The 13,209-nt window shown below is 56.4% G+C and overlaps 1 pseudogene; it reads left to right on the forward strand.

Annotated features, from left to right (window-relative positions):
- Positions 1 to 10,952: 10,952 nt before the first annotated feature.
- Positions 10,953 to 12,811, forward strand: LOC122213025 (annotated as a pseudogene).
- The last annotated feature ends 398 nt before the right edge of the window (positions 12,812 to 13,209 follow it).

The following is a 13,209-nucleotide window of genomic DNA, read 5'->3' on the forward strand; positions in this document are numbered from 1 at the left end:
GAGGCTCCCATTTGCTGGCATATCTGTGTCAGTTCGGATCCTTGGGGAAGTGGATGCCAAGACAGAACTAGACATGGAAGACGTTGAACGGGGGGCAATGTCTGTGCAGGATCGGGCGGGAGCGAGCAGGAGTGGGTGGGGAGAGCCTCGGACCACAGCCCAGGTCGGACACCTGGGGAAGGAAAGCGGAAGGGGGTGGGTAGGAAGAGCCTCGGATCAGCACAGTTCACACCCAGACCATGCAGCCTTGGCACACACAAGTCGCCCGTCAGAGGAAAGGCGGGGACAGTCCGCTAGAGGACCCCACGTGTTCTGTCGTTGCCTGGGGATGGCCGCAGGGGCGTGGCCTCGGTGCAGGGGCACTGGGGAAGCCTAGTAGGAGGCTCTGGGGCTGTCAGTCAAGGCTGTCCTTGGGAAGGACAGTCGGGTGCCATCTCCGTGACCACCGCATCCCTCCTTGTGACACACAGAAGCACGTTTCTGTGCGCGTGTAGGGAGCGGCGCCCCTGTGGTTTCTGGGGCCTCTCCTCTCACCTTTGGGGAGACTTGGGAGAAGAAGGATGGGATTAACCGTGAGCCACCACCGCTGCCTCTGGTCTTGGGGCCACATGGGTGCCCATCCCGCCCCCTCCCCCACAGGATCCAGTCTAAATGGCCTCCCCCCCACCCATTGTTTGAAAGCATCTTACCTCCCACTGCTGGTCAAGGTTAACTTACCCACCAAGAGGGTGACTTCCTTCTTCACCCACTGGGCCCTGGACACGAGCCAAAAGCGTCCTGGTGAGAGCTGTAGCTTGTAGTTGAATGGGACCCTGCCTGTGTCCCCTGGCAAGAGGGTGTCCCCTTTTGGGACCCAGACTTTTAGCTCTACAGAGTCCAGAGTCGCGGGGACAGGAAGCACGGGTCACGGAGCGATGGTAAGGAGGCTACTTGGGCTTCCACGCCGTGGCCCGTGTGCCCACGTGTTCTAACTCTGGGAGACACAGTGCCACCAAGAGGCCTCTGAATAATGCACACACTGCACGTGTGGGGTGCTCCTTCCCAGCCCCGTGTGCTGTCACCTCCGAGCTCCAGGGACACCTTCAGTCTGCTACTCCAGCTCTCTGTGGGGCTGGCTGCTTCTGGATACAGTAGTGCGTCCTACAGTCATGGCCGCACCCCTGCACCTGCTTAGCTGTAAAGTGAGCCCTCTGATGGCTGCTATGTCATGTGGAATCCATGCCTGGCCAGGTGTCCCATAAGCCCCCAGACGGTGCTGATGGCTGAGGTTCTGTGGGCAGGAAAGGCAAAGCCACGCCCAGAATAGGTATCTGTCCACGTGAGGATGAACCACTGGCCCTTTCGAGGTGTAAGGGGCTTAATATGGCCGCCTTGCCACCGAGCAGATGGTCTCCTCCAGGAAGAGCGCCATATTGGGGTCAGCCTTGTTCTCAGCTGCTGACTGGTTGGAAATTCAGAGGTGGCAGCGGCTAGATCGTCCTCGATAAATGGCAGTCCGTCCTGTCAGACCCACACACAGCCTCCTTCTCTGCCACTCATGTACCCATCTTGCCAGTCCCAAGGTGCCTGGTGACAAAGGCTAGCTGCCATCGACCAGCGAGTCATTTTGCGCGCTTGGCCGTTCAGCGCCTTTTGCGCGGTGGGTGGCCTCTGGTGGGGCCATAACGTGTGATTCCGACACCTTTACACCTCGCGTACACCATTCCCGTACGTCCTTCCACACGCCTCTACCCAGACCTTTCTGTCCCTGACCCTGCAGACCTCTAACCGGCCCGCCGGACCACTGGCCGCTGTCCAGGCACCTGTGCGTATCCTCACCTCGGTCTCCTTCTCCGGCCACACGCGTGGATGAACAGCTGTACTGGTCACAGCCCTGCCCACTGGGAAGAGCTGTCTCCTGGGACATTCAGGGCTGTCGTGGGTCATGACGGTCACGCGACAGCTAAACACGTTCAGATTACTCAGATGGCCATCTGTCGAGGCAGCTTGGATTTTTCTATCTGCCCCTCACACGGGTCAGACAGGACGCTCCACTACCCACACGGCCATAGGCGTCAGCTGGGGAAGGGGCGCTGGTGGAGTCTTACGGTTTGCTCAGCCTCTGTCCAAATGCACCACCTCTCTCTCGTAATGGACCGCTGCTGGTGTGTTCAACTTCGTGACTTGGTGGGTCCCACAGGACCTAGATCGCAAGGAGGCAGCTCCAAGTGCGTGGACGGTCCGTGCTCCAAGGTCAAGTGTCCCCTCTCCCAGCAACATGTTTCTCAAAAGGAGCATAGTTCTCTGCCGTAGTTGGCATGGCCTTGCTCGCATTGGGGTTCTCCCCTGGCTGGTCATGACCTCCGTGGTACCTCTCCTCCCATCGCTGACGTCACCAACACTGCAGCGGATTCCCAGGGAGGAGCCCCACGCGGCCACCCGGATGGCTGCCGCGACATCAGCCCCCTCCCAGACTTCCAGCCCCACCTGCCTGAGCTCTCCCCCGGCCCCATGCCCCAGTTCTACCCGGCAGAATTTCCCCCAAGAGGTGGGCAGGCCTGCCTCTGGGGCCCATAAGCATGCCATGTGGGTTGAGTTGTGTCCCCCAGAGAGAGATGCTGAAGCCACATGCCTGGCACCTGTGAATGTGACCTTCTCTGGAAATAGGGTCTTTGGTTCCTTAAGGTGAGGTCATGAAGGGGACCCCTAATCTAGATGACTGGGTCCTTATGAGAAGAGAGGGGGCACAGAGACAGACGCACAGAGAGGAAAACACCATGAAGACGTGCGCTCAAGCAGAAGGCCGCGTCAGGGTGGAGTCGGGTTGGAAGGATGCATCTAGAAGCCAAGGAACTCCAAGGACATCCAGCAGCACCAGAATCTGAGCCGGAGGCACAGAGCACACCCGCCCCCCACCCCCCAGAGCCTCTTGCGCTCTGCTGATGGCCCCGGTGACACCCCGATCTCGCACTTGTAGCATCCAGAACTGCAAGAGAGTAAGCTTCTGTTACGAGCCACCCCGTCTGTGACTCTTTGTTACGGCCGCGGAAGAAACTAACACACAGGCACGTGGACACACACACACACACACACACACCTTTCTCTGCTGCCCTCCGTACTTTTATCCTGGCTTCTCTCCTGCCTGGAGCGCCCCTCCTCCTCTCCTCCACTCACTCACAGCTCCCCTTGTCCCCGTCAGGGCACCTAAATCTTCCCTCGGGAGCACCCAGGGACTTGCTCACCTCACCCTCTGTCCCTCTGCGTTCCTAACACGTCTGCGGGTGGCACCGAACCCCTGAGCGCTTATTTATAAAATGCCCTGCTTGATCTATTTTTATTTCTCACCTTGCTCCCTAAAAGGATCTCGGGCAGCTTCTGCTTCCTATAGCTCGAAGGCTATCTCTACCGTATTTTTGAAGACCGACCCTTTTGTTTTTAGAACCAAGTAGTGTCTGACCTCACATCTCAGCGTCTACACAGGGCAAGGCTCTACCTGAGGTCTGGAGGGCCTGGGGGAGAGGTGACCAGACCACATGGGTGCAGCGCTCTGGGACCCAGCCATGCCCGTCTTCTGACTCTCGATGGACGGCTCCTGTGTTCGGATCGGTCTCTGAGACTCTGACGCCCTGTGCTTGGACCAGCCGTACCGTCTGTTGGGGATTTGGGCAGGGCTCCCATATTTGAACCCACCCAAGCCTCAGAGTCCCCGGGTGCTTGAATAGCTCTCGGAAGGAAAAAAAAAAAAAATAAATTCCAGATCTTGCCACGTGAGTTAGTGCACAGCAAGGGGACAAGACGACCCATTCCAAATGTAAATCAAAGTCAATTTGTCTGTAGCGACAGCCACATTTAGCACCCATAAGCTCCCATTTTAATCAAGGCGGAAAGCGGTTCGTCTGCAATCAAGGCCCGAGAATTAGCACCATCTCAAGACACGTCCTTGTCATCTGGCAGAGTGGCTTTGGGCGCGAGCCCAGCTGTGTTCTCGGTGGCTCCCGTAACAGCAGTTCGCAGCCCATGAAGCCCTCTCGAAATACGAATGTGCTCATCATCACCGTGCGTCCCGGGTGTCAGAGAAGCCTGTGCAACTGAAGGACCCAAGTTCCTTCACGAGGACATCATCCTTTGCTGTGCCTGCTGGGATGGGCATCTCAGAGACCCACGGGCAGGAAGCAAAGTCAGCAGGAGCAGAGCAGAGGACGTGGGGCTCGGCCCCCCCGTGATCCTTCTGATTACAGAATCTGCAGTGACATCACAGCCCCGACTGAATGGTGCCAAGCCGGCCCCTCCCTGTACCATCCTGTCGTCTCGTCACCCGGGAAAGGGGTCTCTGGAGCTCGTCACGAAGGACAGTTGTCCACCTCAGACAATCCTGGAGTTTTGCTGGCAGGGGCCCTGAAACCCAGTCTTCCCGCCTTGTCGCTATGAGGGTGGCTGGATGCCCCCGTCCCATGACGCCACTGCTAACTAGCCCAGGGGCAGGAAGCCCCCCACCCCACCCTTTTCACCATCACTGGGCCTTCTGCAGGGAGCAAAACCACCCAGGCTCTCGGCTCTCACCAGTGACCGCCTCCCACCCAGCCCAGAGGAAGTTGGGTCTTGAAGAGCCAACGGGCGTGCCATTTTCCGAAAACACGGAGGAAAACACCCCACGGTTCATCTAGACAAATATATGCCTGCAAAGTTAGCAATGCCGTCTTCGGGAAGGTAGGTACACTCCCCCGACCTCAGGAAGTGCAGAGATGGGAGTGCACGGCTCTCCATGGTGCCGGGGTCTCTGGTAGAACCCCCCAGCTTGGTCGTCCGGTCACGTTTCTTACTCTTATTTTAGTGACTCTGTTCTGTTGTGCCTCTTACTGTCCGTGATCTCAGATGTTTTTCTGCTAAGCAGAGGAAGCACAAATGGCCCATTTTATTTATAACTCTGCAGTGAAGCTCGGAATCAGAGTGTGTACATTGTGGGGTGGCGGGGGGGGGGGGACCGGAGAGGGGAAGGTACTGGTGAAACAGGCCGATGTCTGCGTCTGGTTTTTGCCTCCTTCTTCGTGTCGATGATCTTGTAGTTTATACCAGACCAACGCTCAGGAAGTAGTTAATTGTCCGGCCAAAGGCGTGTATGGGCCACGTAATTTCCACGTGGCCGGTATGTGCCACGTTCCCTGGAGTATGTGAGGAAGCGAGGAGGGGCGCGGAAGATGAGAGAGGGGCTCTTTCGGTGGGCGCAGCCAGTCCCCGACTAATCGGGAATTATAACAGGAGCTGACGTTCACTACGTGCCCACGGTGGGACAGCTGTTGTCCTGGTGCTCTCAGCCCACCTGTGGCCTTTCCCACGCTCTTTGGCGGAGGGCACCGTCACTGTGTCACAGACGAAGGTGCTGGGGCACTGAAGAGCTCGGTCAAGAGCAAGCAGCAGCGGAGGGCGGAGTTCAACCGGACGGAACAGCAAGCACTTTGAGCAGGTCTATGGGCCCCAAGGCAGAGGCCCAGGGCCGTGGGGCTGCAGGTGGCCAGGCCTCCTGGTCTCACTCTGAGTTGCTGGCCTCAAGCCTGGGGTGGGGACGCTGTACTGCCTGGGACCACAGGAGACCCCCCCCCCCCCAGGCTCCTTCCCCTTCCCGCTCCCCTCCAGGACCATTTCAGACTGTCCCCTCCAGCGGGTAACCTTTCTTCCCATTCCTCTGACAAAGGGACAGTCAGACGGGAACTTCCGCCAGGCCCCCTCCCCCACGGGCCCCTTCCAGCGGCGACGCCCACAGATGACATTTCTTGTCGCTGGAAACCGCCCCTCCGCTCTCCCGGAGCCAGGAGCCATCGTTCCCCGTCTTCCCCTGCTGCTCAGTGTGTCTTTCCCTCCCTCGGTGGTTCTTCCTCTTGGCTACACGAGGGAATCACCTGGTGACACTTAAAACCGAAAGAATGGGGGCCTCGTCCCCAGAGACTGACTCAAGTAGCCCGGAGTTCTCCCCAGGCATCCGGAGACGTGAAACTGACTCTGCCAAGAAGCACCGGCAGCCAAGAGCGAGATTTCCTGCGGCTGCCCCCAGCCAGCAGCTCTGCTCTTCCCACCCACACCCCTGCAGCGGCTGCCCCCCACCCTGCTCTGCCCCGCTCTACAACCACCCCCTTGCAAAAGCCATCCAGCCCTTTCTCTCCAGACCACGGAAGGGCCGGGGCCACCTCACCGCGGACCCTGCTGGACAGTCGCCCTCCCCCCCCAATCTTCCAGTAGTGGCGAGCAGCTGGTCTCTCCCTCTTTCTCGAAGCACTTCCTTCCCTGGCTCTCCTCGCCCGTCTGCCTCGCCGGCTGTTGCCGGTTCCTCTTGATCTCCTCTGGTCGGTGGCCCAGGGCTCTGTCCTGGGACCTGTTCTCTGCCCCAGGTGCACTCACCCCCTTGCCGTGCTCACTCAGCCTGCAGGCGTTGTAAGTCATCTCCTCACGGAGATGGGATCTCTGGTCTGGACCTCTCTCTAGAACGCCAGCCCGGTGTCTCCAGATGCCCACCCGACACCTCCGTGGGGGTGTCTCTGTGACATCTCAAACTGAACACACCCTGACCTGGGATCCTGCCCTCCCACCCCACCGCTCCACGGCCTTGCCAGCCCTTGCAAGCCCCCGGATGGCTTGCCTTCTGCAGGCGTCCTTCCGGTCCCACCAGCAAACCCAGGCGCTCCTGCGTCCGGGTACATCTAGGACCTCTGCTCACCCCTCTCATCTAGAACCTTTGCCCCCCACCCCTCCTCCATGCCAGGCCGGTCCAAACTGGATCATCTGTCACCTGGTGACTGGTTTCCACTTCCACCCTGCCCCCCGCGGTCTGTTCTTAAGACCACAGTGACGGTGACACTTTACCAACGTCCCTCCAAAGGCTCTACCTTTCACTCTTGTGAAAGCCCGTGAGCCCACAATGACCCCCAACGTCTCCATTCCATTAGTCCCCTCCTTGTCCCCGCTCCAGCCAGCTGTTCTCCTAGCTGTTGCGCTAACACGCCACACTCCCTCCTACCTCAGGGCCTTGGCAGGGGCTACTCCCTCAGCCTGGAACATTCTTTTCCTAGATACCTGGATGAACTGCTTTCTCCTTTCCTCCAGCTCCCCACTCAAATACTACTTGTCAGTGAGTCCCTCACAGACCACTCTTTTAAAGATTGAAATCCCGGGGCGCCTGGGTGGCTCAGTCGGTTAAGCGTCCGACTTCAGCTCAGGTCACGATCTCGCGGTCCGTGAGTTCGAGCCCCGCATCGGGCTCTGGGCTGATGGCTCAGAGCCTGGAGCCTGCTTCCGATCCTGTGTCTCCCTCTCTCTCTGCCCCTCCCCCGTTCATGCTCTGTCTCTCTCTGTCTCAAAAATAAATGTTAAAAAAAAAAAATTTTTTTTAAAGATTGAAATCCCTTGGGGCGCCTGGGTGGTTCAGTCAGTTAAGCGTCTGACTTCTGCTCAGGTCACAATCTCATGGTTTGTGAGTTCAAGCCCTGAGTCCGGCTCTGCGTCTGCGTCTGTGCTGACGGCTCAGAGCCTGGATCTTGCTTTGGATTCTCTGTCTCTCTGTCTCTGTCTCTCTCTCTCTCTGTCTCTGCCCCTCCCCTACTGATGCGCTCTCCCTCTCTCAAAAATAAACATTAAAAAATTAAAAACATAAAAGTACAAATTGAAATCCCCTTCCCCGGCATCTCCCTTCTTTGCTCATTTATCTCTTTGGCACAGGTCACCTCCTAATACCTCCTAATGCATAATTTACTTAACATGTTGTGTTTATTGTCTGCTCCCACGTGAGGTTTCAAGCCCCATGAGGGCAGAGATGTTCGTCTGTTTGGCTCAGTGTTCTATAATCTAGTACAGTGCCTGGTGCTCGGTGCGTAGTCGCTAGCGTTTGTTGAATGAATAAACGATAAATGTGAGGCAGGCCAGGAGCTGTAGGGGGCGGTGAAGGGAAGAGAAGGCTTCATTCGGTTCCACAAGAATCATCACGGATATTTGGTGCTGGGAGTGATGCTCGGGGGAGACTGGCGCTGAGCCTCGGGGGCAGGATCGTCTTTAATCACAGTCATAATAGTCGGGATAAGCACTAGGACTCAGGAAATCCTAGGATCGATTTCCTCGGCGCTCTGCTCTCGGAGCGGGCCACAGCCCTGGAGAGGCCGAACCAGGGGTAGGGTGAGGCGGGGGGCTGTGAAATCAAGGCGCGGGGGGCAGGGACCCAGGCTCAGCCCTCGCTGAGCCGGACCCCCCACACCCTTCCCAGGGCCCCAGTCGGGAAGACACAGTCGGCCGGAAGTGCTTTGTCGCCGAGGTAGCCGTCCCGAAGGAGATCCTTTGCGGTGGAAGAAGCACAAGCTGTGCGGCTCCGTGGTCACTTACTCCCGTCGCCAGTGACGCCGCAATTATGTGTCGCCATGACAACCGCACGGCGCAAGCCGAGCCTCAGCGGATCAGATGCAGACACGCTGTGTGCACTTTTCAACCTCTGCCTGAAACGTGGAGGCCGTGGGTTTTGGTGTCAGGATCCCACGTGGAAAGCCACGCCCCCCCCCTTCAGGAAAGGGAGGGCACGGGGTTGTGCTCACACCAGTCTCTGAAATGCAGCTGTGACCGCACCCCTCCGTGGCCCCCCACGCCTCCTGTCTGCTGGCTCCGCCCCCTCTCGTCTGCACCTGCTTGCTGTGGCCCAACTCACTTATGATTCTCTGGATGCCCTGGGGAGGAGAACGGTGTATAAACAAGGAGACAGAGGAATGAAACAGCATGGAATGTTCTGGAAACACAGGGGGATGTGAGGGGCAGGTTGGGGAGGAAGGACTTTGGTGTCCTGCGGGCACTGAGCTGTCCCTGGCTCTGCCACTCACCAGTGCCGGGCAAGTCCACCTGAGCTCTCCTCACCTCGGCAGGACTGCCATGCAAATCAGTGCTGAGACCTAAGTGAGGCTGGGACACAGCCGAGGTGGGCCGATGGGGAGGGGGTCTTTATGCTGCACATCAAAGACTTGGGAGTTTGGCTGATGGGGGGCAAGGAGCCAGAGATTTAAAGCAGGGGACGAGTCGGTACTGCTATTCATCCCATTTTACGGACGGCAGAACTAAGGCTCAGAGAGGGTCCATAATTTGCTCAAGGTTACACAGCTGGCAGGTGGCAGAAGTGGATTCAATCCCAAGCTCTTAACCACTATTCTTTCTCTGGCTAAACAGGAAGAAGAAAGACCTTGGAGACTAAGGCCATGTTAGGGACCGTGGAAGAATTGACTGGGACCCAGAGAAAAGCTGGACGTGGCTTTGCCTCCAGTGTAGCGGCTAAGCTGCTGAGAAAGGAAGAATTGAGGTAACTGGCGTGTTCATCAACACGTCTCAACAAGGGTGGACCACCAGCCCTCTCCGAAGCCTCCGGCACCAGCCCCTGTGCCCGGCGCTTTGCCGTCTGAAGCCCTCCACGCGCCGGGCCAACCTTTCACCTGGGCTTGTGAGCCTGTAATAGGAAGAATGGCTCCACGGCAGCCGATTCCACCCTCCTGGCAGATCCGGGAAGGAGACGCCCTCACGTAGGACTCAGGACTGCTCACTCACACACACACACAGCAGAGATGCGTGCATGAGAAGGCCGGACGCCTACATGGGGACTCAGGCTGGACGGCGACCGTGTCCCCAGCAGCCACGCATGACTGCGGTGGTCCTGCATTGGTCAGGGTCCCCTGCACGGATTGCGGCCACGCGGCTGCGGGCGGACGCCCACGAAGCCGGCCCTGCTGCTGCGGCCCTTAGAGCTGGGGCTCCGATGGCCGGAGAGGTGGTTTAAGGCGGTTTTAGCAAAAGCCCCCAGACCAGGGTCATCTGACTGCCGCTTGGCCATCAAAGGAGCGCTATGCAGTGGGAGTGGGTATCCCTTCTTCCAGGGATACCCCAGAAGGCAGAGAAACACGCTGGACCCCCCGCTTCCTCCCCCTCCCTTCTTTTCTTCCAGCGCATCCATTAGCGGGGTAGAGGTGGGCGGGGGTTCTTGGGGGCCTGGGCCATGTCGTCCCCACAGTGAGGGCAGGCAGGGAGGGCAGATAGACGGGAGAGCAAAGGGTGGTTGACTGTTCCACCCGGAACAGTCTGGGTTATCTGGAATAATCTAACATCAAATACACCGTCCTATTGTCCCCGTGAACTATTGAAGTTTTCTGGACGTTTAAAGATGGATATGCACCGATATCCGATTTGTCTTCCTGCTACACAGCATTACACATTCCACTCGCTCAGTGGGACCCGACCCCAGCGTCTGACTACAGAGTCTTTATCTGAAGAAAATCCAGCATTCTTCCCAGAATCAAAAAAAAAAAAAAAAAAAAAAAAAAAAAATCCATAGAAAACTGTAATCAAATGTTATTTCCTTAACATAATAAAAAATACCTCACAGAATCATTGGGACAAGAGAGGTATTCTCATTAAATTCTGAATGGACCGAGAATTATAAATATTGACAAGGAGACAAGAAAGTGTTTGATGATATAACTACCCACCTAGAAAACCAATTAGAATCGACTGGAAAACACTTAGAACTAGAACGGCAATTCCATACGTGGCTGCCTGGAAAAGAAATACTCCGGGCTTAGTGCTTTTCTGATATAATAACAAAAACCAGCTGGAAAATTAAAGGGAAGAAAGAGGTGGCTCATAAAAATCAATGCACAGCCTCTTTACCAAGGACAGGACAGACCTCGGCGGGAGACCGGAAGAAAACCCGAGTGAAGGGAGAGGCTGTCACATTCCGGGAAAAGGGGGACCAGGGTGGGGGGTGGGGGGCAGTGAAATCAGCACTAATTCCCAAACGACCATGTCAAATGAACAGAATCAAATCCTATCACTCCCGCCCCCCACCCTCACACACACAGGATTTTAAGATTTGGGATGTGTACCTGTAAAGCTCCTCCAGAAGAATAAATATGAGAAAACTTATTCATGGTTGGGGGGGCGGTAATGAGAGAATTTCTTTAACTAATTGCACATATTACATAGTGTAATCATAAAAAAAAAAAAAAGATGTAGTGAGACAACAGGAAGCCTGCAGATCCGCGAAACCCCTAGTGATCATCTCATATACGATGATTGTAAGTAACACTTTGAATCCTGAATGGTTATTGATGTGTTTTCTGTAATAACGTGGTGGCCGTTACACGGGCTACTATCGGTAAACTGCTTCCGCGGGCTGGCGCTGCTTTTCCAGTTCCTTCCACAGCAGGTTGTGGGATCCGGGAGGAAGGAGAGAACATAAAGCCTCTGGATCCCGGCAAGATGAGATAGACATCCTGGCGGGAACTCAACACTCGTCTCTTCCATGAAAAGTAATCTCCGGAGGTGGGCAGCCACAGAGCAGCAATCGTGTGAGCGCATTGCCGCCCACGTTGGCCAGGCTGGTGTCCAGGTCCGCGATGGCCGCTGGGAGCCCTGTTGCCTGGAACATAGCATCCAGCCCAAGGGTCAGGTGCCAATGACAAGACCACTGGGGGAGGAGATGGCTCCTTCAACAACTTCTTCAGTGAGAAGAGTACACGTGCGCAGGCCAGCTTTTGGTGACCTGGGACCCGGAGACGTGGATGAAGTTCACACCGGCAGCCCCCATCAGGTCTTCTGCCCTAGAAGCTTCTCACCGGCAAGAAAGATGCCGCTAATAACCATGCCCCAGGGCCCTACACCATTGGCAAGGAGATCATTGGCCTTGTCTTGGACCGAATTCAGAAACTGGCCCGCCAGCGCACGGGTCTTCAGGGCTTCTTGGTTTCCCACAGCTTTGGAGGGGGACCTGTCTCCAGGATCACCTCCCTGCCGGCGCATCGTCTCTCTGTCGATTATGGCGAGAAGCCCGAGCTGGAGCTCTCCACTTACGCAGCCCCCAAGGTTTCCAGGGCTGTAGTTGAGCCCTACAACTCCATCCTCACTACCCACACCGCCCTGGAGCGAGCACTCTGATTGTGCCGTCTTGGTAGACGACGAGGCCATCTATGACATCTGTCGTGGAAACCTCAGTACCGAACACCCAACCTGGACTACTAACCTGAACAGGTGGATGAGTCAAATTGTGTCCTCCGTCGCTGCTTCCCTCGGATTTGATGGAGCCCTGGGTGTTGATCCGAGAGAATTCCGGACCGATCTGGTGCCCTATCCCCACATCCACGTCCCCGTGGCCACCTATACTCCTGTCATCTCCGCTGAGAGGGCCTACTGTGAACAGCATCTCGTAGCAGAGATCATCGATGCATCCTTTAAGTCCGCGAACCAGACGGTGAGACGTGACCCTCGCCGTGGCAAATACATGGCTTGCTGCCCGTCGTACAGTGGTCCTATGCTTCCCAAAGACGTCAGTACCGCCATTGCTGCCATCGAGAACAAAAGTACCGTCCAGTTTGGGGACTGGTGCCCGGCTGGCTTCAGAGTTGCCATCAGTAACCTGCCTCCCACCGTGCTACCTGCTGGAGACCTGACCAAGGTGCAGCGAGCTGTGTGTATGCTGAGAGCACCACGGCCATCCCCGAGACCTGGGCTCACCTAGACCACAAGTTTGACCCGATATATGCCAGGCACGCCCTTGTCCACTGGTATGTGGGTAGGGGCACGGAGGAAGAGGCCCATGAGAACACGGCCGCCCTCGAGAAGGATTCTGAGGAGGTTGGTGTGGATTCTGTGGCAGGAGAGGGTGAGGAAGGAGGAGAGGAGCACTACCGTTAAAGATGTCACAAAGGTGCTGCTTTTACAGGAAAGCTTATTCTGTTTTAAATATTGAAAAGTTGTGCTCTGATCAGTTCATTTGTACGTAGAAGTGTATACTCTCCTATACAATTACTGGCCTATTTTTAAAAACACAATACCTTGGGGCGCCTGGGTGGCTGAGGCGTTTGAGCGTCGGGCTCTTGATTTCGGCTCAGGGCATGATCTCACGGCTTGAGAGACCGAGCCCCGCGTCGGGCTGTGTGCTGAGCGCACGGAGCCCGCCTGGGATTCTCTCTCTGCCCCTCTCTCTGCCCCTCCCCCACTCTCTCTCTCCCAAAATAAATAAAATAACCTTAAGAAAAAAAATGATGCTTTGTTATAGACCCAAGCCGTCTGTTTCTCTGATGGGTTTGAATAAAGTATTCCCTGTCTTCTATGAAGAGAAAAAAAAAAGGAAGGACCGCTGGGTAGCCGTTATCGGCTCTTTGTGAACAGCAGACCTCGACCTCGAAGGGTTTGCGTTTTGGTGAAGCCCGAACCTCCAGTGTGAAGCCT

Source organism: Panthera leo, chromosome A2 (genome assembly GCF_018350215.1).
Source record: "Panthera leo isolate Ple1 chromosome A2, P.leo_Ple1_pat1.1, whole genome shotgun sequence".
NCBI lineage: Eukaryota > Metazoa > Chordata > Mammalia > Carnivora > Felidae > Panthera > Panthera leo.